This window comes from Muscardinus avellanarius, assembly GCF_963383645.1.
Source record: "Muscardinus avellanarius genome assembly, chromosome: 6".
In the NCBI taxonomy this organism is placed as follows: Eukaryota; Metazoa; Chordata; class Mammalia; order Rodentia; family Gliridae; genus Muscardinus; species Muscardinus avellanarius.
The window spans coordinates 79920002-79944309 of NC_137791.1; positions in this window are offsets into that span (position 1 = coordinate 79920002).

Below are 24308 nucleotides of genomic sequence, written 5' to 3' on the forward strand. Positions count from 1 at the left end.
GCCAGTCTTCTGCCACAACCCATCTAAAAATGCCTCTGGACTCACGTGATGAATAGGTCATGCAAATTAATGTGCTGCCCCCAAAATAAAGCCCATCCTTTTTGAACATTTTCAAGTTTGCAAAAAACATGATCATTTTCTAAGTTTGAAAAGAATGGTCATTCAGAATTACTGCAGTTAGAGTAATCAAGACAATATGATACAGTAAGGGTGCCAAGACTATTCACTCTTCTCACCAACAAATTGCAGGGACGATGAACAGCCATAAAAACATCATGAAAGTGGGCCTTCACCTCACACTGTTAGGTAGATAAGCAGAGAAACGCGCTGGAGGGCACGGTTGGGAAGGACTTGAAGCTCTTGTGGGGGAAATTTAAGTCCAATGAATACAAACTGCTGCGCCTCTTCTCACCTAGACCCCCCCCCATGGGAATGTTTCCAACAGAAAGAAAGGCCCAGATGCACTAAGCTGTGGCTTGAAAAAGATGATGGTCCACTCCAAATAAATATGCATGAGAAAGGAGGCATCCTGAGGAATGTAAGGCTTCCCGTGTGAAGATTCCTACTTTCCACTCCAGAAAGCAGCCTGTCCCACACCTTTTTTTTTTTTTTTTAACCTCTCTGGCGTAGCTCTCCTGCCCTCCTGCCCAGGGTCATCAAGGCCTTGTTTTACACTGTGACCCCACTTCCCTAGGTAAGCCTCTTATGTTCCCCTCTTTGTGCTTTCCACTGAAATCCCTTCTCTGTTACCTTGATGATTTTAAAGATACAGATTCATAGGAATGAATCATCGCTTTATAGACAAAAGGAGCTTCCTCTCAGGTTCCTTTTGCTATGAGGAGCCAATGTTGGCCTGCCACAGGGAAGCACTGGTGAGCTGAGAGACCTTCCCACTTCTTTACCCAGCCTTGAAATGACAACGACCAGAGGGTCAAAAAAACCACAATCATTCCAGACAAGCCCTGCTCTTGAATTGATCTTTGGAAATCAGGAATTGCTATGGAATATTGCCATTTAATGTACATCTGTAATATATTTTTTGAGATTTTTTAAATCTTGTTCTTTATTTAGAGAAATTTGTCTGTTTATACTTTCACCTGTAGTATTTTAATAATGAATTGCTTTTGAAAAGTATTTATTTTTACTTAGAAGAATCATTCAAGGATTCAAGGCAGAAATTGCAAGGTTGATCTTTCAATGTAAATTCTATACCTATGTTTTTGTTTTGGTTTGTTTTGTTTTGTTTTTGGTGGTACTGGGGTTCCTGGAAGCCCTTCTACCTCCGGGCTACACTCCCAGACCTATTTTATATTTTTTTTTATTTGGAAACAGGCAGGGTCTCTTAAGCCACGGAGGCTGGCTCTGAACCAGCGAGATCCTCCTGTCTCCGCCTCCCAAGGGGGGGAGGATTACAAGCGTGTGCCGCCACGCCCGGCCTATACCTAAGTTTTTAGTTCTTATTTCTATAATGTCATCTATAGGTATGTGTGTGTGTGTATATATATATATATATATATGTATGTATGTATGTATATACATATATATACTAAAATTTCATTGGCGATTATTGCGTTCAAAACTTTTAAAATATGAATTGATATTCAACTATTTATGAATTTATATACTAATTAGCTTTTGTAGATTATGATACAGTTAAAAAAAAAAACAGTCTCTCAGGGCTTGTAACAGTGAACGTGTTACTAATTTCCACGTCAGCTGGGGATTGTCTGTACTCCACTCTCGTCCCTTCATGAGGCCAGAAGAAGCAGTTTCTATGATGAACTGTTTCTTTGTTGTGGCGCAAGGAAAAGACAGAGAGAGCAGGGTCTCCTGCGGCTCTCTGTGCTCCTGACCAGAGGCGAATGGCACTCCTGCCCGCATTCCATTGGCCATAGCAAGGCAAAGCCTGCAGTCCCTGAGCCCAGCACAACATTCCCAGCAGAAGGCAGCACTGGTGACAGGGCGAGGCCTGAAATCCCAGGAGGGGGAAACACCAGCTTTTCACAGGAAGACCGCAAATACATAAGAGCAATCATCTGCCATCGCCGTGAATCCTAGAATACAAAGAAAACATGAGATTAGAGATAGTGCCATTCAGTCTCTCAACTTAATGGATGAGAAATCAGTCTGAAAAACAAAAAGACTTGCTTATAATCAGGGACAAATCTCTGATAAAGATTTCCCTCTCTTCCCCTGACCCCCATAGGAGAATTCACTTTTTTTTTTTTTTTTTTTTTGCCGATCTGGGGATGCAACCCAGGGTCATCCAACCTCCGAGCTACACCCCTGCCCTATTTTTTATTCTTTATTTTGAAACAGGGTCTCACTAAATTACGGATGCCTCACTAGGTAGCTGAGGCTGTCCACAAACCGCGATCCTCCAGTCTCAGCCTCCCAAATGCTGGAATTACAAGCGTGCTCCCATGTTTTTGTGTATATGAACAATCTATAAATAAAAGAGAAATAAGAGGACAAGCCAAATTAGCTATATAGCCACATAAAAGAAAAACCCCTGCCCAAAGTAACAATTTCCAACTGGAAAATTCAAATGTATTCTCCTGACTGATAAATACCATGTATATTTAAAAAGTACTTAAACCAAGCATGGTGAGACATTCCTGTAATTCCAATACTTGAGAGGCTGAGACAAAAGGATCACAGGTTGGAGGCCAGCTGGAGCAATCAACATAGCAAGGCCCACAGCACCTTAATGAGACTGTGTTTCAAAATAAAATAAGGCTCAGGGTGTAGCTCAGAGGGAGAATACCCTTGGGTTCAATCTCCAGTAAAACACACACACACGCACGTGCATGCACACACACACACACACACACACACACACACACACACACACACACACTCTTACCTAAATAGAAAAAGAAAACAAGCATGGGATCGAGGGAGGGGGAGGGAATGGGATGGGGACTGGATGAGGGCTCATTGGATAATGTATGCTTGTATATCCTCTCAAGTCTTGTATTCCAATGTGATATATGATTACAATGCACCAATAAAAATAAATTAAAAAAAAGAAAAAGAAAACTTCCTCCTATTTATTTTTGGGAATACTACAAGTCAGAGTTTGATTTGTCATTTTGATGAAGGACTAAGGAAAATTAATGTTACTATGAAGATTAAACTTTATTTTCATGAAATTATTTTTGTAGCTCAGAGCATAGAACCCAGGGCCTCACATATGTTAGGTAAGCACTCTACCACTAAGCTACAACCCGAGCTCCACATTACACTTTGAAGTGTGCCATGTCAGTCACAGTGTGAATAGCCCAACAAAGTTGGTGAAATATTCTTCCAAAATCTAATTTAAAAAATCAAAATCTGAAATCAAAATCTGTTATCTGGTTGAACAAAGAAGTCACACATAATTGCAAGTGAATGGAGTTCTGATGTCAGTAATTTTTTTTTACTTCCATCTTCTTATTAATGTAGACAAACATATCACCCAACATTTATCATGAACCATGTCTTTTTATCAATTGTAGTCATAGAAAAGCTATGGATACAAGAGTTTGCAAAAAAAAAAAAAATCAATGAAGAATTCTTTAAGAATAAATTGGGCTGGGCGTGGTGGCGCACGCTTGTAATCCCCGCGCTAGGGAGGCAGAGACAGGAGGATCGCACAGGTTCAAAGCCAGCCTCGCTGGCTTAAGAGACCCTGTTTCCAAATAAAAACTATAAAATAGGTCTGGAAGTGTAGCCCGGAGGTAGAAAGGTTTCCAGAAACACCAGAAAAGAAAAAAGGAAAGGAAAGGAAAGGAAAGGAAAGGAAAGAAAGAAAAATAGGGCTGGGGGTGTAGCTCAAAGGTAGAATGCCCTCAGGATTCCACCCCCAGTACCACAAACAAACAAAAAAGAGCAAATTGGCATAGTAGAACATGCCTGTGATCCCAGTACTTGGGAGGCTAAATCAGGAGGATCACAAGTGTGAGGCAGCCTCAGTAACTTAGTGATGCCCTGTTTCAAAATAAAAAACAAAAATGGATGAGGGTGTTGCCCAGATTCAATTCCCACTACCAAAAAGAAAAGGAAAGAAAATCAGCTGGCCATATGGAATTCACAATAAAGAGCGCTACATATTTTATTATTATGTGTAAGTTGTTTCTTATTTGTTGTTCATACCAATAAACTTTATATTAAACCCACACACATAAATGCATAGTTTTTCAGAGGGCTGGTTGTTAAACATTTACCAGCAAGTGCCGGAAATAGAGCTTCCACTATTCACCAAATGCTCTTATGTTTGTACATTGAAGTACCTATGAAGTGTAGGAATCTGTTTCTAGTTACTGTGTTACATAGGAAGGTGTAGTCTTAAAGGGAGTTTTTAAAGTCCCGCAGAGGAAACAATTAGCAAACAGTATGAGCAGCCAACAAGCGGTCGGAAGCAAGCCGATGAAGCAATGTGCCAGCGCACTTTGTCAGAAGTATCAGGCTAGAATCAAAACTGGTGTGCACGCATTCCTAGACATTAGAAAGGTTTTCCTGCATATGAAGAATGAGTGTTTATCACAGTGCTCTATGCAGAGTAAATGATTAACACATATCTCTTGATGTATACTAAAGGTAAATTGACAAAAAATAATAAAATCAATACCTGTGTGGAGAGACAATGCCAAGGGTTGGATCAAAGAAGAGCCCCACTGGTGGTTAGGCAGGAAAGTAGCAATGGGCGTAGAGCAGGGGAAACATTCCAATAGGTGCACCTGAAGCAGGACAGAGCAGGGGTCCCCAGATGACACATGCCATCCTCAGAATTTCTTGCAATTAGGCTATAGCTTGAGTCTCCTCAAAGGAGCAGAGCTCAGGGGAAAGAAAAAGATGAATCAGTTTATCCTGCTCCTTCCTTCCCCCGTTTTCGGTTACAGTGAAAGACAAACTTCAGGCCTCTTTTCAAGGATGGCAATTGTGTATGGTTCCTGATATTGCAGAAATGTCACTGACGATCCTCTTAATATATTTCAACCTCTTGCAGATACTTTTAAAACCCATAAAGAGAGAATAGGGTTTAAATGCAGATGGATGATCGAAATTCAAATCAACAATATGAAATCAATCCAGTAATAAATCCAGTAGTAAATAAATAAATCCAGTAGTAAATAAACGAACTGTGGCCAGTCTACATAATGGAATATTATTTGGCCCATAAAAAAGAATGAAATTGTGTCATTGTAACATGAGTAGAACAGGAGGTCATGTTCAATTAAATACTCTGAACACAGAAAGAAAAGTACCACGTTATCTCTCATTTGTGGAAGCTAAAATGTTAATCTCATAGTTGAATAGAATGCAATAGTGGTGACTCAAAGCTGGGAAGGGCAGGAAGGGAGGGGAGATGAAAATAAGTTCACTGAGGAGTACCAAAACACAGAGACAGGCATAGTGGTGCACGCTTGTAATCCCTATACTTGGGAGACTGAGAAAGGAGGATCACAGGTTTGAGGCCATTCTCAGCTACTTAGTGAGGTCTTCTGCAACTTGATGAGACCCTGTTCCAAAAATAAAGAATAAAAAACAGGGCTGGGATGTAACTCATCATAAGTAGAATGCCCCTGGGTTCAATCCCCAGTACTGAAGAAAAAAAAAAACAAAAACCTACATTTAGAGAGAAAGAATTATATCTGGTTCTTCTTTAGCAAAGTAAAATAACTATAGGTTGAAACAATTTATGGTTCATTTCAAAAATGAATAGAATAGTCTGATCCAGTGCATAAAAATTACTAATATTGAAATAGATGGAAATGCTTATTATCCTGATTTGATTACAACACATTGTATGCATGTATCAAGTCTCTATAATGTACCTCATAAAAATATGCAAATATTATGTCTCAATAAAAAAGAAATTCAAATTAGCTTCAGATTAAATATAGCCAAAGGATAAGTAAATATTAATGATAGATTCTCAGGTTTTTCCTGGTTTTGACGGGATAAAAAGGCAAAGAGAAGAAAGCTTAAAGAATCCGAAGAACGGAAAGACTACGAAAGGAGGAATTTAGACAAAACTCTGAGTCTTCACATCTTTGACCCAGAAAAAAAAATTGTAGACTAAGATATTTTGTGATATAACTTCAACGGTAGCTTAGGTTATATAACAGGGTTTTTTGTTTTGTATCTTTTTTTTAAGCTGAGAATACTGGGATTTCTAAATAAGTAGACTGATTCTTTTTTATTTCCACATGGTCATAGGCATCTATTTTTCATTTAACAGTATAGTAAATGGAATAAGATATCATAATATTTAGAGTCTATTATGCTTTTAAAATTAACTTACATAAGCAAAAGATTTTTAACTGCTCAAAATGAACAATAAAAAGGCCTCGATCATTTAAAAAGCAGTAATAATAATAATAATTAATAATAATAATTAATAATAATGTACCAGATCTTAAAACCTGTGGGATGACCCCCAGAGTCATGCCGGAAAACTTAAAGCCTGAACTTCACTTAAGAGAAGTTTGAGTGGTGAGCAGTTTACTTAGTAAATGTGTTTCCCGCCGGGCGTGGTGGCGCACGCTTGTCATCCCCGCGCTTGGGAGGCAGAGACAGGAGGATCGCGCAGGTTCGAAGCCAGCCGCGCTGGCATAAGAGACCCTGTTTCAAAAATATAAAAAATAGCTCTGGGGGGGGTAGCCCGGAGGTAGAAGGGCTTCCAGGAACCCCAGCACCACCAAAAATAAAAATAAATAAAAATGTGTTAAGTCTGCAGAATAAAGAGGAATGAAGCCCCATCTAAGTAACAAAAAGGAAGTAATAGGAGGAGAAACCCAGGGGAGGGATGGAGGGCCCTAGGGGCAGGGGGGAGCCCTTGATGGAGGAGACACCTCAGTTGATGCTCAGCTCACATGCAGAACTGCCAAAGCAGATCTCAGTACTGAGCATGGGTGTGATGGAGGCTCCAGCTGCAGTGTGTGTGTCTATGTCTCTAGCCCCCTCGATTGCATTATGATGTAGGGTTACAATGCACCAGTAAATGTATATTTTTTTAAAAAAAGAAACAATAAAACTATATCCAGAAACCAAAGAAATAACAAACAATAGAAAAGAATAGAAAATCTGAAAGCTAATTGTTTGAAAAGGCTGATAAAATATGCTTTTAACAAGGGGGGGAGATAAAAAGAAGGCAGAAAAGGCAATACTAGGAATGAAATGGGGAGGGCTAAATTTTTTTTTTTTTTTTTTTTTTGGTACTGGAGATGAAGCCCAGGGGCATTCTACCTCCAAGCTACCTCCCCAGCCCTATTTTTTATTCTTTATTTTGAAACACGGTCCCACTGAGTTGCAAAGAACCTCACGAAGTCGCTGAAGCTGGCTTCAAACCTGCGTGATCCTCCTGTCTCAGCCTCCCAAATTCTGGGATTAGAAGCGTGCGCTACCACACCCGGCTTGAGAAAAATTTCAAACTCAAAATAATAATAGTTTAAGTTATATCAATATTTAGCAATACTTATGGGGGTTTTTTTGGGGGGTACTGGGGATTGAACCCAGGACCCTTCTACCTCTGAACTACACCCACTTTGAATATTAGTTTTAAAAAGGCTTTTGACAAGTTACTGAGCCTAGCCTGAAACTTGCCACCCACCTGGCTCAGCCTTCCAAGTACTGAGTTTATAGGCATGTGCCACCACACCCAGCAATACTTGTTTTTATTTCATGGCTTTTTGTTTTTGTTTTTTGCATGAGTGTGTGTGGATGAGGCACTAGGAATTGCATTCAAGAGTGCTCTACCACCAAGCTACCCCCCAGCCCTTTTTTACAGTAGTAGTAGTAGTAGTAGTAATAGCAGCAGCAGCAGCAGCAGCAGCAGCAGCAGCAGCACTATATGAAATAAGGTCTTGCTGTGTGTGATGGTACATGCCTGTAATTCCAGTACTTAGAAGATTGCAGTTTCAAGGACAGCTTCAGCAACTTAGTGAGACTTTGTTTCGAAATAAAAATTAAAAAGGGCTGGGAGTATAATTTGGAGATAGACTGTCCCTGGGTTAAATCTCCAGTATCAAAAGGAAAAGAAAACAATGTCTTGCTAAATTAATGCATACTGACCTTAAATTCGAGATCTTCCTGTCTTGGCCTCCTTAGTACTGGGATTACAGATGTGCCCCACTGCATCAAGCTGTCAATACTTGTGTTTTTACTTAATTTATTTTTATAATACCCTTACATGGTCCTAAACTGAAAATATTTCAATTGTTATGAGGAAAATATATCTTTCCCACCATGCTTCTCAACTACTCAATATCTCTCCCAAAGGCATCTTAATGTTATTATTTACTTGTGAATATGTCAAAAAAAATTTTATTCACATACAGGTTAATACAAATATGACTTCTCTTACCCCTTCTCTTACATATAAAATACATGTAACTGGTACATTTAAAAGATGTCAGATCCCTGACAAAAACTTACAGGCCTATTTCACAAACTCTTCAAAAAACGGACCCTTCTTGTCTTATACAAGTTGCTTCTGATGGTAGAAAATGAGGACCAGCTGCCCATAGAAACTGAGGACCAGTTACCAAAGAGAAATGCCTCCGACAATACCTGTTTCAGCTCCTGGGAACAGGCAAAGCCAGTTACAACTGTGTTTTCCAGAATCTTCCTTGTTCTGGTACCAGATGTGATTGAACTCTGATATCCAACCTTACCTATATGCAACTGTAATTTGAAAGTGAATCAAAGAGGGGCCAGTGGGGAAGAGGTCACCCATTTCTCTGCAATGGGTTGTAACAAACCCTCAGTGGCTCCTGGACCAGTAGCTGAACAACACATCCTGATTGTGGGTGGCTTCCTGATTCACAGAGATGATGGGATTCTGGAGCTGCCAGCCAAAGAAGCTTTTGTGTCCTGATTTGGCAGGAAACTTTCTGATTAGTGGCTTCCTGATATGGCAGAGGTGATAGCTTCATAATAACTCTAGTGTTTGATGGTAGCACTGGCAGGATCTTCCTAAATGACCCAGTTCTGTAGTGTAAATTTGGTCATAGTTCCTGCACACTTAAATAAAAATTTTGTTAACCCTTGAAACATATTTCTAAGTAAGCCATTTAACATCCTATAGGAGGGGCTAGAGATGTCGCTTAGTGGCAGATCATGTACTTAGCAGGTAAAAAGTGCTGAGTTCAATCCTCAGCAACTCTTCCCTCAAAATCCTACAGGATGAATCTTTTTTTTTAATCTTATGTAAAATATGTCATCTTAAGCTGAGCTCTGACTAATGGCAGTACTGCCTTAATTTACCTTAAAACTAAAACTGAAAAATGACAATACGAGAATGAAAAATTGTATATGAATGTAACTTATAAAAATTTAAAGCCTATAAAATATTAACACATCAACTCTAGCATAGAATAAAAAACATAGAAGTAATCAAGTAGATTTTATTTCAGAAACTCCAAAATGGAATCACAGAAAATCAATTCATGTGATTCATTACATTAATAAATAAGGACTTTAACATATGTTCATGATTTTTAAAAAACATATCAAACAAAAATAGAATAAATTGCATATATATGATCTATACAAGTTGAAAAGAACAAATTATTTTATCCATATTGTTCATTGCCTTCATTATGTAGCAACAAGCATGTTACCCATCACAAATAGAATCGATCACCTCTGCCAACAGCTGAGGTCCCTTTTTGCCTTATTTTTCCAGTAGCATGAATTGTCCAAAATAGCCAGTTGGCAGTATCTCCTTTCAATACAATTGAACTTTTTGTCCTTTAGTGGAAACAGGTAATACCTTTGGAATATTAAGTAATGCCTTTTGGATATTTACCTTGTAGGTAGTAATATGTCTTAGATATGAAGAACTCTAAACCAGTAAAAACTAGTCCTCTGAAGACAAAATGCAAAAAAAATGTGTAAATATGACATTTGGAGCAATTTTGTGCCACTGTTAGCCATCACTTCACAAATCACGCATTCTGGCTATATAGCTCTGGCTGAGACCACATAATGCACCATGGAGGACAACACCCTGATCTCCCAAGGTATTGTTTTTCTACCTAGTGTTCCAAATATTCATCCTCAGGAAAAATATTCTGACAACATACAAGGTAAGGGATCAACTGTAAATTGTAAAATCAATTCCTTGGAGTCATTGCATCTGGGATACGATGACTGTGTATCAGACACTCGGAAACTTAAAGAAATAGTGATGTTAACAAAGACATAGCAGTCAGAAAATACCAATCGAAGTCCTTTCTAACTATCTTCTCTCCAATTGTACTACTCCAGTTTATGATATTGTGACCAAAAAACAAAATGAAAGCCGGGCGTGGTGGTGCACGCTTGGAATTCTAGCATTTGGGAGGCTGAGACCAGAGGATCATGCTTCGCGGCCAGCCTCAGCTACTTAGTGAGGCCCTCAGCAACTTAGTGAGACCCTGTTTCAAAATAAAAAGAAATAGGGAAGAGACTGTAGCTCGGAGATCGAATGCCCCTGGGTTCCATCCCCAGAAACCCCCCCATAAAAAGATGACCCTCATAATCCCGACTTCCTTGTGTTCAAACTTCATTATAATCTTCTTCCTTTGAATGTGGGTAGGACTTATGACTTGCCTCTAACCAATAGAAACAAGTCTTTACTCTGTTGTCACCATGATAACAGCAATGAGATGTTACTCTCATGATTTTATTATATGGAAAAGGTGATGGATGGCATTCTTGTGCTTACATTATGTTAAAAATAATCTTAATCTGGTTTGGTGGTGCACACCTGTAATCCCAGTGTGATCACAAGGAGGCTGAAATTGGGAGGCTGAGACAGAAGTATCACAGATTTAGAGCCAGCCACAGCAACTTAGCAAGGCCCTGTTCCAAAATAGAAGAATAAAATAGGGTTGGAGGTATATCTTGAAGGTAGAATGCCCCTGGGTTTCATTCTCAGTCACACACACACACACACACACACACACACACACACACACGTCTCTATCTTAGCCAACTGACGCTAGAGACTGCTTGCAGATAAAACTGGCTACATAATTTGTGAGGCCCATTTTAAAAGCAATATGTAAAACCCTTTGTTTGAATATTATTAAGAATTTCAAAACAGTTATGAAAGACCATTAAGCCATGTTCAGGGCTTTATTAGTATAGAATATTTGCAACAGCATAGAATGTGTATCAATAAAGACAGCTCTGCTTGTGGGTAAGAAGAAATAAGTGGACTTGTCCAAGAAGACCATATATCATGGAAATGTGGCCAGCCTCCAGACAACAGCTAGCAAAACACCCCAGCCTCAGTCAAACAGCCAACAAAGCAATTGAGCTTAGAATTGGATTCTTCCCTAATGGAGCCTCCAGATGGAAATACTCTCAGGCCAACACCTTGATAATAGCCTTAAGAAAGAAACCCTGAACAAAGCACTCAACTGAGACATGTCCAAACCCATGACCCACGGAAACTACAAAATGAAAAATGTGTGTTGGTATCAGCTGCTAATTTTGTGGTATTTTTATGCAACAATAGAAAACTAATGGAGTTATCGCATAAAAGATTGATGATAAGTTTTGATGTTGGCAAGTTGGCCACTCAGCAATGGTGGTACCTGAATCAGCTTTCAAAAGTAAAAATTATTATCATTAAATTCATACACAGCTTTCAACCATGCAGAACTACCATTTTATCTACAAGCCTATTGAGAAAGCAATGATGTAGCTGTGAAAGAAGCTAACTCACAGCTCTAGGAACTGTGTCCAGTCTGATTATTAAGAGCTTCCCCAATGGTAAGGATCTTTTGGTGAACCTTTATTAGGGACAATATTCTCATATCTGGGTTAATTGGAGGAGTCCCGCCCATATATTTGACCTGTCAAACCCCTTTGTCTCTTAATCTCTAGTCTTTCTTCTAGTTCCATTAGCCAATAACAATAAATGAATACAAATTTTTATATTCAGCCTCACCTTTCATGAAAACTGGAAACTAACCTAGAACACTCATGTTTTCACCCATTAGGAGAATTTATTTTTTCTGGTTATTACTGACCAACATGGAATGGGTTTGTAAGACATTGGTTATTCATTTCTACCAAGTACCAGTAAATTATGTAAATTAACCTGCTAACTAGAGCCAAATACTTAAGTCATAAGGAACTCACCATGAGACCATAAATGAAGAGTGAAAGAAAAATGACAGTGGAAGAATAGCATGCTCTGAACATGAATCGTCTGCACATGTGATTTATCTGTGCCTCTAGACATTTTCAGGCTCAGTTCTACATAGTATACTCCTATTTGTTGATGAATGCTGCTGGGCATGACTAACCTTTTGGTTACTTTTCTTGATAACATGTTGCTCATTGTGGTCAGATGAAATCAAATAGCTACCCAGTCTCATTGTCAGAAATTCATTGTCCACCATCATGGTAATCAAACTGGTTAAGTGTTTTTTTTTATTTTTTATTTTTACATGGATCATATTGAAAATGGCATACATTTACATAGTGCTTGGTGCCTCCCTGCTTCCCCTTCCTTCCTCCCAACAATGAGTGTCCAGGTAATCATGCTACATTCATACTTTTACACATATTTGGATGTAGCTCTTCCATTAATCAACCTCAGCCTTCTTCCTCTCCTATCCTTCCATTCTAGCTTTGCTGAGGTTTTCCCTTCATTATCTTGAGTCCTTCTGGTATTTCTAATACTCCCTAGTTTGGGTATTAGAGAAAACATATGTCCCTTCTCTTTCTGTGCTTGGCTGATCTCACTTAACACAATGTTCTCCAGGTCTTTCCATCTTCTTGTGAATCACATGATTTTGTTCTTCTTTATTGCTGAATAGAATTCCACTGTGTGTATTTCCCATAATTTTGCAATCCAGGAAATTAAAGCAAGAATTAACGAGTGGGATGGCATCAAACTAAAAAGTTTCTTCTCTGACGGATCCAGCCCATCAGCGGTAGGGCTGAGAAGGAAGGTAGGTGCCGATGGCCCAAACAGAAACACATGAGCCGGGACTTGAGTCAAGCAGGATCTCATTTATTTCTCTCAGGCAACCCAATTTTAAGCAAAAAACCGCAAGGGGGATTTCCAACAGGAAACTATTCTAACCTATCAAGCTAAAGGTCACTCTTGCATGCCCAAAGCACATAACTTGTAGCCAATCATTATCCAATGCATGATGGGTTCACGAGCATGGAAGCATTATATGAGCCAATAAGGCTCAATATTACCAAATTGGGCTAGCGGGGGCAAGGGGAGTAGTTACGACCTCCATATCCGCTCGGCACTACATATAGCTGATTCATCGGAAGTTCTGTCAGGCGGTTGAGCAGACCCCAATGCTTCTCATCAAAGGAAACCCATCAAGAACCTAAAGAGAAAGCCTACAGAATGGGAGAAGATCTTTACCAGCCACCACTCTAATAGAGGACTAATATCCAGAATATACAAAGAGCTCAAAAGACTTTATACTAGCAAAACAACCCAATCAAGATATGGACAACTGAATTGATTAAGTGGTTTAAATTAGCTTCTGTCAAACTGGGATCTTCCCATTCTCACTGAAATCAAGAGAGTTGTCAAGATGTCAGCATTTCCTTGCCAACATTTTTATTTGTTCATTTGTTTGTTTGTTGATTGGTTGGTCATTTGGTTGGTTGGTTGGTTTGGTATCAGAGATTGAACCAGGACCTTCCACATACACCCAAGACACACCCCTAGCCCTTTTTATTTCATATTTTGAAACATAGTCTTATTAAGTTGTTGACAATGGCCTCAAACCTGCACTCCAGATACTTGGATTATAAGCATGTGCCACCCACCGCAGCTGGCACTCCAATGTATTTCTAACGGACCCAGTGAAGAGGTTATCTTGTGAACCCTTTTGAGGAATATAATTAAAAGTGCTTAGAGGCCGGGTGTGGTGGCGCACGCTTGTAATCCCTGCACTTGGGAGGCTGAGACAGGAAGATCATACAGGTTTGAAGCCAGCCTCTGCTGACTTAAGAGACCCTGTTTCCAAATAAAAAATATAAAATAGGTCTGGGAGTGTAGCCCAGAGGTAGAAGGCCCCTGGGTTCCATCCCCAGTACCACAAAAAAAAAAAAGTGCAAAGAGAATAATGCATGTAACAAATTAATCCAACATTTCTATTCCCCAAGATTTTTCTTTTCTTTATTTTTTATAGCAGATTAATTTCTGCTCTCATGAGCTTTTGTCTAGGATAAAGGCAAGCAGTCAAGAAAACAATTAAAATATCTCCCAGATGTTTAATCTAGTATATTAGAAGTCAAATTTCTGATAAAGCTATTTTTATTGATAAATTCAATTATATCTTAAATTATAGTCTTCCTTTATTGGTCTAATATGCTCAGATTCCATTATCATAACTAGTAATTAGATTTATATCTATAAATAAGCCAAGTCTTTTTTCTATGAATTAAGAGAATATCCTAAGTTATTTTAAAGTATGAGTTTTATTGTCTTGGATTGATATTATAATTTCTCTTCCCCTACCACACATGCAAGGAAGTATCTGGCTTTCACTATTGGTTTAGAGATCATGAGTGCTAGGAGTGGCACAAGAAGAGAGTTGGCCTATGGCCTCCGTAGGCATGATTGTAACAGCATCTTCAAGCAAAGTAAGAACAGTCTCATGAGTCAGATGAAGACAAGCCCTTCTGCAGGCAAGGCATTCTCAGCACGCAAGGGCGTCTCTGTGGAGTCAGTATATTCTATGTCCAAAAACTTAAGTGTAATTTTGGAATCCCACTATCATCTCATAAAATGCCCCACAGGGACAATTGTACACTGTTCTACCTGGGGGGAGGGCAGTGACATCTTTATCAAACTAGAACTTTCACATAAGATACTAGGTAAGACTGAATTAAGCTGAGGTTGAAATTGGGAAACCTGCAAAGTTAAACTTTGAGTTTAGTCTTTGGCCATCTCAACCCTGTGATTACAAAAAAGAAGATAGGCTTCAGGCTGGTTTTGAATTTATGCTACAAATTAGACATTTGAGAATGTTATCCCCATATTTTTTTAATTGTTCAATATATTTAGAAAAAATATTCAGGAACATTCCTGATATCTCTCAGTGTTTTTAGTTAAAAACAATAAGTTACTAAGTACAACTGATTAGGCAGAACGGGAAATTATTTAAAGATTTCTGGATGGGCCAGGCGTGGTGGCGCACGCTTGTAATCCCTGCATTTGGGAGGCAGAGACAGGAGGATCGCGCAGGTTCGAAGCCACCCTCACTGGCTTAAGAGACCCTGTTTCCAAATAAAAATGTAAAATAGGTCTGGGAGTATAGCCCAGAGGTAGGAACCCCAGTACCACCAAAAAAAAAAAAAATTTTTTTGGAACTGGGCATGGTGGTGCACACCTATAATTCGAGTATTTGGGAGGCTGAGACAGGAAGATTGCAGGTTCACAGCCAGTCTCAGCAACTTAGAGAGGCTATCAGCAACTTAGTGAGACCTTGTTTCAAAATAAAGAATAAGAAGTATGGTTTGTGGCACAGCTCAGAGGTAAAATGCCCCTGGATTTAATCCCCAGTACCACAAAAATATTGGGGGGTAGCTCATAAACCTACTCAATTATGGACAGGAATTTGCACCAGAAAACAATGCCCCAAATCACACCACAGGAGTAGACTAATGAGATCCACTGTAGCCTTCATCAAAAAGTAGTCTACACTGTAAGAAAAAAAAAAAGGGTATTTCTCTATACTACATGCCAGCAATAGCATGCCTACTGCAATCTCATCACAAGGACCCGCACAGCCATGCAGGGTTCTTCTCTTTTTGCGCATTAGCTCCCAAATCCATGATCATGTGCTCACACCCTAGGACAGAGGAAGCTGAGAAAGCAACTATTTCATATTTTCAGGTTCTGTAGTAAAAGCAGGTCTACCTTCACCACACGCATGTCCCCGTGATCCAAAGCCATCGGAAGGCAAATTAATGAACAGCCAAAATGACAAATGTTACCCATGATTAAAATTGTATGTGTCCTGTGTACCCTATATTTCAAAAATTGTACCTTTGGAATTTCTAAAGAAATTCTCACGCATGCACAAGACAGGTAGAAGGATTTTTTTCAAACACTGTGCATGTTAGCAAACATATAAAAAGAATTTGAACGTCACTGGTAGGTGATTAGATAAATAGGTTGTCATAGGTAAATATGATATCATAGCTTTTTTATTTAGGTATAGAGAAACTAATGTGTCGGGCACAATAGTAAGCACCATAGTCAGAGATTGGATTAGGATGGGGAAAGGGTTATATACATGAATGTATGGGTAAGGAGTGCCAAAAAATGAACCCTGGAACATTTTAAATCTGAGGTACAATCCCAACCCTATTTTTTATTTATTTATTTATTTATTTATTTATTTATTTATTTATTTATTTATTTTAGAGTCTTTCTAAGTTGCCGAGAGTCTTGCTAAGTTTCTGAGGCTGGCCTTGAGCCTGCAATCCTCCTGTCTCAGCCTCCCAAGTACTGGAATTGCAGGTGTGTGCCCCTATGCCTAGCTATATATGAATTTTTAAAAGACTGCCTTTAGCTTGTAATCCCAGCATTTGGGAGGCTGAGACAGGAGGATCACAGTTCATGGCCAGCCTCAGCTATGTAGTGAAGCCCTCTGCAATTTAATGAGACCCTGTTTCAAAACAAAGAATAAAAAAGGGCTGTAAGTATAGCTAGGAGGTAGAATACCCCTGGGTTCCATCCCCAGTGCTGCAAAAAAATAAAATAAAATAAAAGACTGCCTTTGCGGTGTTCCCAAGTGAGTAGGAGGACACACACACACACACACACACACACACACACACACACACACACACATATTACTAAGACATATGCAACATCTCAAAGGCTCAAAAGGCTTATGCAAATGGTGCTGAGATAGGTCAGTTAGAAGAACTTAACTGCCTGCCATAGTGTGAGAGATGTAAAAGAGGAAAACAATACATATGTAAGTTAGGACCTAAAAGATGCACAAGAACGCAGGGTGAAGAGGTGGAGAGGTGGATTCCAAGCAGTGTGAATTGGTTTTTTGTAAAGTCAGTAAAGCTTGTTATTACATTTTTCTGGAAAGTGCTATTAACATGTTTGCCATGCTTGATATTGAACAAACAGTACTTTGTGATAGAACTGTGGCACGAAGGAAAACCTCCAGGTTGAAATTTTAAGTTTCATAGGAACACAGATTCAATCTTAAACAAGTAAAACATAAACAGAAATAGCACTTAACACTCCAGTTTTCAACCCACTTAAAACCACCATGGTTATATTACATCACTGGAACCATTTCCAGAAAATAAAGCAATTATAATGTAACCAATCAAAGACAAATAGTTCACTCACAGAAAATCAATCACCCTACACAATAAAAAACTTGAAAATGTTGCCATCTAGTGGCTTTACGTTAAAAAAAAACACTAATTATCCCATTGAATCATTCAGACATATTTCCTAAGAAAGGTTTCCTTAGCAGCTCTCAAATACACAAATATTATACTTGTGTCTCTGCTTTAAGATAAAGCATCTTGGTTTTGATCACTATGTTTTTAAATTTTGCTTTGTCATTAGCTAAATGATCATAGAAAAGGTGCTCAATCTCTGTAAAATGAACAAAATAATAATTCCTACATCCCAGAGTTGTTATCAATAACTAATAAAAACTTCCATACATCCATACAAAGTTTTTTAGCATAGCACTAGATCCATAGTATACACCTAATGGGTAAAAATAATCATATTACTTAATAAGAAAAGAGTTGCAAAATATTTGGGCTGTCTTTGGGATTGAAGTTGGAGTGATAAAATCCTTAAAAGAATAGCACTTTTGTTGGCAGTTCTAGCTTGAGCATTTTGTTTTACTTGAATTAGTAGAAACATTGTTTTGGAACATGATTGCTACCTAGATAGCTATTAATGATTGTTATACTCTTCTAACTTTGAAAAAGTCCCCCAATCAAATATGATTGCAAGTCACTGTCACAATATTTATAAAGTTCAATTTATGCCTGATTTGGTCTTTTAGATATTCTACAAGAAAATACAAATCTTTCTATGAGAACATAGTAAAAATGGAGTAGAAGGGAGCTTCACCAATTGTTTTAAAAATTGAGGCTCATTAAAAAGCCAATTTTCCCTAAAATTGTCTGTCATGAAGTCAAGGCAGATAGGATTTTTCTCTATTTATGACATCCTTTAATTATAGTATTGCTATGAATGACTTATTCTTCAAGACAGTCCTTCAGGCTTAGTTTAACTTGATTTCACCTGTTCAATGAAGCAGAATATAGTAATTTTTTTTTTTTGGTGGTGGTACTGGGGTTCCTGGAAGCCCTTCTACCTCCGGGCTACACTCCCAGACCTATTTTTGCATTTTTATTTGGAAACAGGGTCTCCTAAGCCAGCGCACGGGGCTAGCTTCGAACCTGCGCGATCCTCCTGTCTCTGCCTCCCAAGCTCGGGGATTACAAGCGTGCGCCACCACGCCCGGCTTGAATATAGTAATTTTAAAAATACGTTTGACAAAAATATCTCCTAAGATCTACAAAGATATAATAAAATGTCAGATGATATTGTCATTGAGAACTTACAATGAGGCAAGAGGCAATATTTTTAGTATTAGGGTACTGGCGTCAATGGAGGGGTGGCACACCACAAGACTAGGTCATGAACATTCTTTTTCAAGGTTTTTATCCAAAATTTGGGTGAATAAAATGTACTTCTTCTAAGTTGCAGAAACAACTTCTGTGTGGATAGACATTGCAGTTATTCCCATCTCCTGGTATTCACATGTTTGTGTTGTCCCCACCCCTTGTGTATTAACTGGACCTAGGGAATCACTTCTAGTTAATATAAATAACACAGCAAAAATGATAGAAGTCCCTTCTGAAATTATGTTATAAAGAGACCCAGGCTTCCATTACACACATTCTTTTTTTGCTGACTTACTATAATGGAATTCAGTTATCATGTTGTGAATTGCCCCATGTGGCCAGGAACTGAGGGAAAGCTTTAGCTGATAGCCAGTGAGAAGCTGAATTCAGCCAATAATCACAAGAGAAACTCAGGAGCAGATTTTCTCTCAGTCAAGGTTTCAGATAAGACCCCAGCCTCAGCCAACACCATCAGTACAGCATGGTGGGGACCTAAAGGCAGAGGTGCCCAGACAAGCCATTCCTTGCATTCCTAACTGTAGTGGTTTGAATTTAGAATGTTCTCTTGTCCCTCGTGGAAACAAGGCAGCAATGTTGGAATCAGGGCTTAGTTGCTAAGAAGGGGCCCCTGGGGGTATGGCCTTGGGGATTATGTGATTCCTCCTCCTCCTGCTCTCTCTCTCCCTCTGGCCTCTTTGGTATCAGAGCAAACCTTTGTGCTCTCCCTCTCTCCACTTTCTGCCACCATACCCTGAGCTCTGTGCACCTACCCAACATGAACTAAACCTGTACATCTCCAAAACCTGTGAGCAAAAAAATCTTCCTTCCTCTAAGTTGTATGGTCAGTCATTTCAGATTAGAGCAGTGAGAAGGTTGGCTGAGACAGAAATTGGTAACAATGGAGCGGGGTCACTGTTGTATCTAAGTCTGATCATGTGTTTTGTGACTCTTTGAAACTGGTTTGTGAGAGGATTTTGGACGGGTCAAAATGTGACTAGAAAAGTCAACAGCAGAGACTGTACTCAGGGGATATTCGAGGGCAATAAGGATTCCATAGGAAAATTGAATAGAGGCCACACGTGTTACAAGCTAGGCATTTCGTGGCAGAGTCAGAATTTCTGCAAGTATGAGCCGGGCATGGTGGCGCATGCTTGTAATTCCTGCGCTTGGGAGGCGGAGACAGGAGTATCGTGCAGATTCAAAGCCAGCCTTGCTGGCTTACGAGACCCTGTTTCAAAATATAAATTAGGTCTGGAAGTGTAAATTAGGTCTGGAAGTGTAGCCCAGAGGTAGAAGGGCTTCCAGGAACCCCAGTGCTACCAAAAAAAAAAAAAAAAAAAAAAAGAATTCCTGCAAGTAGGCCCAAATGGGGAAATTTGTGAAGTGAGAGGATGAAACTAGGATTATAATAAAAAAAAAACAACAACTGAGATTTAGAAGTGCCAGAAATGTGGAATTAAAAATTTAAAGAATGTATCAGTGTTTTGTCTGTGTCCGGAAACTTTGCACAAGGCTGGATTTTTAAATCACAGATTGATTAAGTTGGTGGAGAAAATCACAAAACAGCAAAGTATCCAAACTGTATTATGGATATTGATGTCTGCATTCCACAAATTGTACAATGAATTTTAGGAATGGAAAGTAAAGCAGAGGGATTTATAGATTTGCAATTTGGCCAGAAAGACATGTGTAAAATTTGGGTCCAGAGATATGTTGTGAAAGACAGTAAGGTAGATGAAAAGAAGGAGGAAGCAGTGGCCCAGATGAGGGCAGGCCCAGCAGTGGCAAGGATGAGGCAGGCCCAGCGACTGTGATTGAAAAGGGCCCAGAGGCAGTGTTTAAGGAAAAGTACCTTTCCTGCTTGTGGTCAATCTTCATCTCAGCACTCAAGTAATGCTGGATTTGCTGGGAAAAAATATCATAGAGGCTTCCTCTAGATTGTAATTGAAGGCCTGGGAAGCTAGCCAATGTGTGGCAGGGTCAGAATCCCTCCAAGTAGGCCCAAATGGGGAAATTTGTGAAGTGAGAGGATGAAACCAAGATTATAATAAAATCCCCTGAGATTTAGAAGTGCCAGAAATGTGAAACAATAACAAGGAAAGGCTAGAAACGGCAAGCCAAGGAGACAATCTAGAAGAGCCAGTATGCTGCCCACTGTAATCAATGAGATGATAGGAGCAGGACTGCCAAGGACCCCTGGAGATTGTATCTCACCACCATGTGCCCTAAATGCCAGAGGTGGGGCTACAGAATCAAATGCTTGCCCTGCTGGATTTGATACTGTGTTGGTCCAATCCCTTCTTTATTTGGCCCTGTTCCTCCCTTTTGAAATGTAAATGTTTACTCTGTGCCGTTGTACATTGGATATATGTTATTTGCTTTTCATTTATACAGAGGCTCACAGCCAAGAGTTTACTCTTATTCTCAGAGGAGATTTTGGAGTTTTGAGTAATGCTAGAACTGTTAAGACTATGGGAACTCTTGGAGATAGACTAAATGCATTTTGCACTATGAGGTGGCTGTGAGGTCTAGGGGCCCAGGTAGATTGTAGTGGTTTGGCTTTAGAATGTTCTTCTAGCCCTCATGGAAGCAAGGTAGCAATGTTGGAAGCAGGGCTTAGTTGATAAGGAAGTGTTCCTATGGGTGTAGCCTTGAGGCTTATATTCTCTCCCTCTCTCTCTCTCTCTCTCTCTCTCTCTCTCTCTCTCTGCATCCAGCTCCCTTAATGTGAAATGTGAGAGTGAATTCCTGCGCTCTCCCTCTCTCCACTTCTTGTCTTCATGTCTTCATGTCCTGAGCTCTGCATACCCACATAACATGAAGCCTCCAAAAACTGTGAGCAAAAAAAATCTTTCTTCCTCCAAGTAGAGTGGTCAGTCATTTTGGAATAGGGCAGTGAGAATGTTGACTGAGACACTGACCCACAGAAACTGTGAGATAAGTTGAGTGGGGGAGGGTCCTGGAGATTGAACACAGGAGCTTTCTACCTCTGAGCTATAACCCCAACCCTTTTTATTTTGAAACAATCTCCCTAATGTTTGCTATTTTAAGCCATCAATGGTGAGTAATTTCTTACAAAGCAATAGATAACTAGTATAGTTGCCCAGAGGTTGACAAAGAGATCTGGCCTGAGGCCAGTCATTGCATGACCTTAAAGCTAAGAAAAATTTTTACCCTCAGCCCTATTTTGTGTGTGTGTGTGTGTATGTATAGTACCGGTGTGGAACCCAGGGGATTTTCTACCTCTGGGCTATACTCCCAGACCTATTTTATACTTTATTGGAAACAGGGTCTCACTAAGTAGCTGAGGCTGGCTTCGAACCTGTGCAATCCTCCTGTCTCAGCCTCTCAAGTGCTAGGATTACAAGTGTGCGCTACCACACCCGGCTCTGAAAAAAGTTTTATACTCCCAGACCTATTTTATACTTTTTATTTGGAAACAGGATCTCATAAACCAGCACGGCTGGCTTCGAACCTGCATGATCCTCCTGTCTCCACCTCCCAAACATGGGGATTACAAGTGTGCGCCACCGTGCCCTGAAGTTTTTTTTTTTTTCTGGAAAAATTCTTGTTTTTATTATTTTTATTTTTTTTATCGGTGCACTGTATTCATACATCATAATGGGATAAAAAACTTGTGTAGACATACATGCACACATCACCCAGTTAGCCCCTACCCCACACCATTCCCTCCCCCTCCCTCCTTCCCATGCTTGGCTTAGTGGTTGACATTTAATATTATAGCAATTTATCTAAAATTAACAATGATAATCTCACATAACAGATTCATTTGTCTGATATCAAACTTTTGATCACTTAGAGATAACATTTCAATATTTCTTTTTGCTTTCTTTCTTACCAGAGGATATTTTTTTCTTTTTTTTTAAGGTGAAACTATCATACATTTTTTCCAGAAAAAATCTATCCTAACATGAAATATGAACTCTAAATACCCAAAACAATCTCGAAAAGAACAAAGCTAGAAGATGTACATTTTCTGATTTCAAACCTTATAAAGCTACATTAATTGAAACAGCATAGTACTGCTATAAAGGCAGATATATAAACCAGTGGAGTGAAATAAAAAGCCTAGAAATAAATTCTTCCATATATAGTCAAGTTATTTTTGACAAGGTTTCCAAGAACATTTGGTGAAGGAAATAATGATCCTTTCACTAAATATTGTTGAAAAATAATAATTACATGAAAAAGAATAAAGTTGGACCCTTACCTAACACCATATACAAATATTAACTCAAAATAGATAAAAGACTTAGATGTAAATCTTAAGACTATAAACTTTTAGAATAAAACCTGGGTCATAACACTTAACAACATTGAAATTGGCAGTGATTTTTTTGGATATGATTTCAAAGGCACAGGCAACAACAGAATAAACAAACTTCCTAAAAAATAAAAAAAATATTGTACATCCAAAGACAATGTAAGCAGAGTTCAACGTTACTGATAGAATGGGGTAAAATATTTCCAAATGCTATATCTTAAGGTATATTAATATTCCAAATAGAAATCCTAAAAATTAGCAACAATAAAAGCAAACAATACAATTTAGAAATAGGTAAAAGACTAAAATAAATAGTGAATCTCCAAAGATTTTAACCAATAAACACATGAATATATTCTTCTTTGCTTAGTTGTCTGCTGGATGGAAAATCTCGTATCTCTTGTTCTGGTGTGTGTTACCTATTTCTTCTTTGTAGTTAATCTCTTTTTTTCTCTAGTGCTGGTTTTGAAGACATAAATTCCTTCAGTTTCAGTTTGTCATGGAAGCTTCTTATTTCCCCATCTAATTTGATAGATAGTTGTACTGGGTAAGAAATTTTTGGCTGGAAGTTGTTTTCTTTCAGAGTTTGGAATATGTTACTCAAAGCCCTTCTGGCTTTCATGACTCAGTTTGGGAAGCCTGGAGTGATTCTAATTGGTTTGACTCTGAATGTCACTTGGCCTTTTGTTTTTTGTTGCCTTTAAGATTCTCTGCTTGGCTTCCACATTGGTCATTTTGACAATTATGTGGGGAACCTCTTCTTTGATCCTGTCTAAAGGGAGTTCTACACGTTTCCTGGACCTGTGTATCAACCTCTTACTCTATGTTTGAAAAATTTTCTGCTATTATTTCTTTGAAGATATTATTGATCCCTTTGGTTTCACCTTCTTTTCCCTCCTCTATTCCGATTATTCTTAGGTTAGCTCTCTTAAAATGGGCTCATATTTCTTCAATGTCAGATTCCTGCTGTCTGATTTTTTTTTCTAAATTATAAATTATGCGTTTGTTTTTGGAGTGATCCTCTTCTAGGAGCGAGATTCTATTCTCCATGTGGTCTAATCGATTCTTTATACTTTGAATTGAGGCCTTTACCTCAATGATTGCATCCTTTATGTCTTTTAGACTCTCTCTAAATTATTTTCAAAGGTCCTGTATTATTTTGATAGTTGTATTCCTGATTTAATCTTCTGGAGATCTCTGAATTTCTGTGTTATCAGGTTCTGATAATATGAGGTTGTGGGCATTCATTGCTCTATTGTTGTTCCTCTTTTTCATGATTTCAGAAGTTTGTGCCTTCCCTGAATCACTATGACTTCACTTAGGGTGTTCTGTATCTCGAGTCTGTTGTAATCTCTACCACCACTACTCC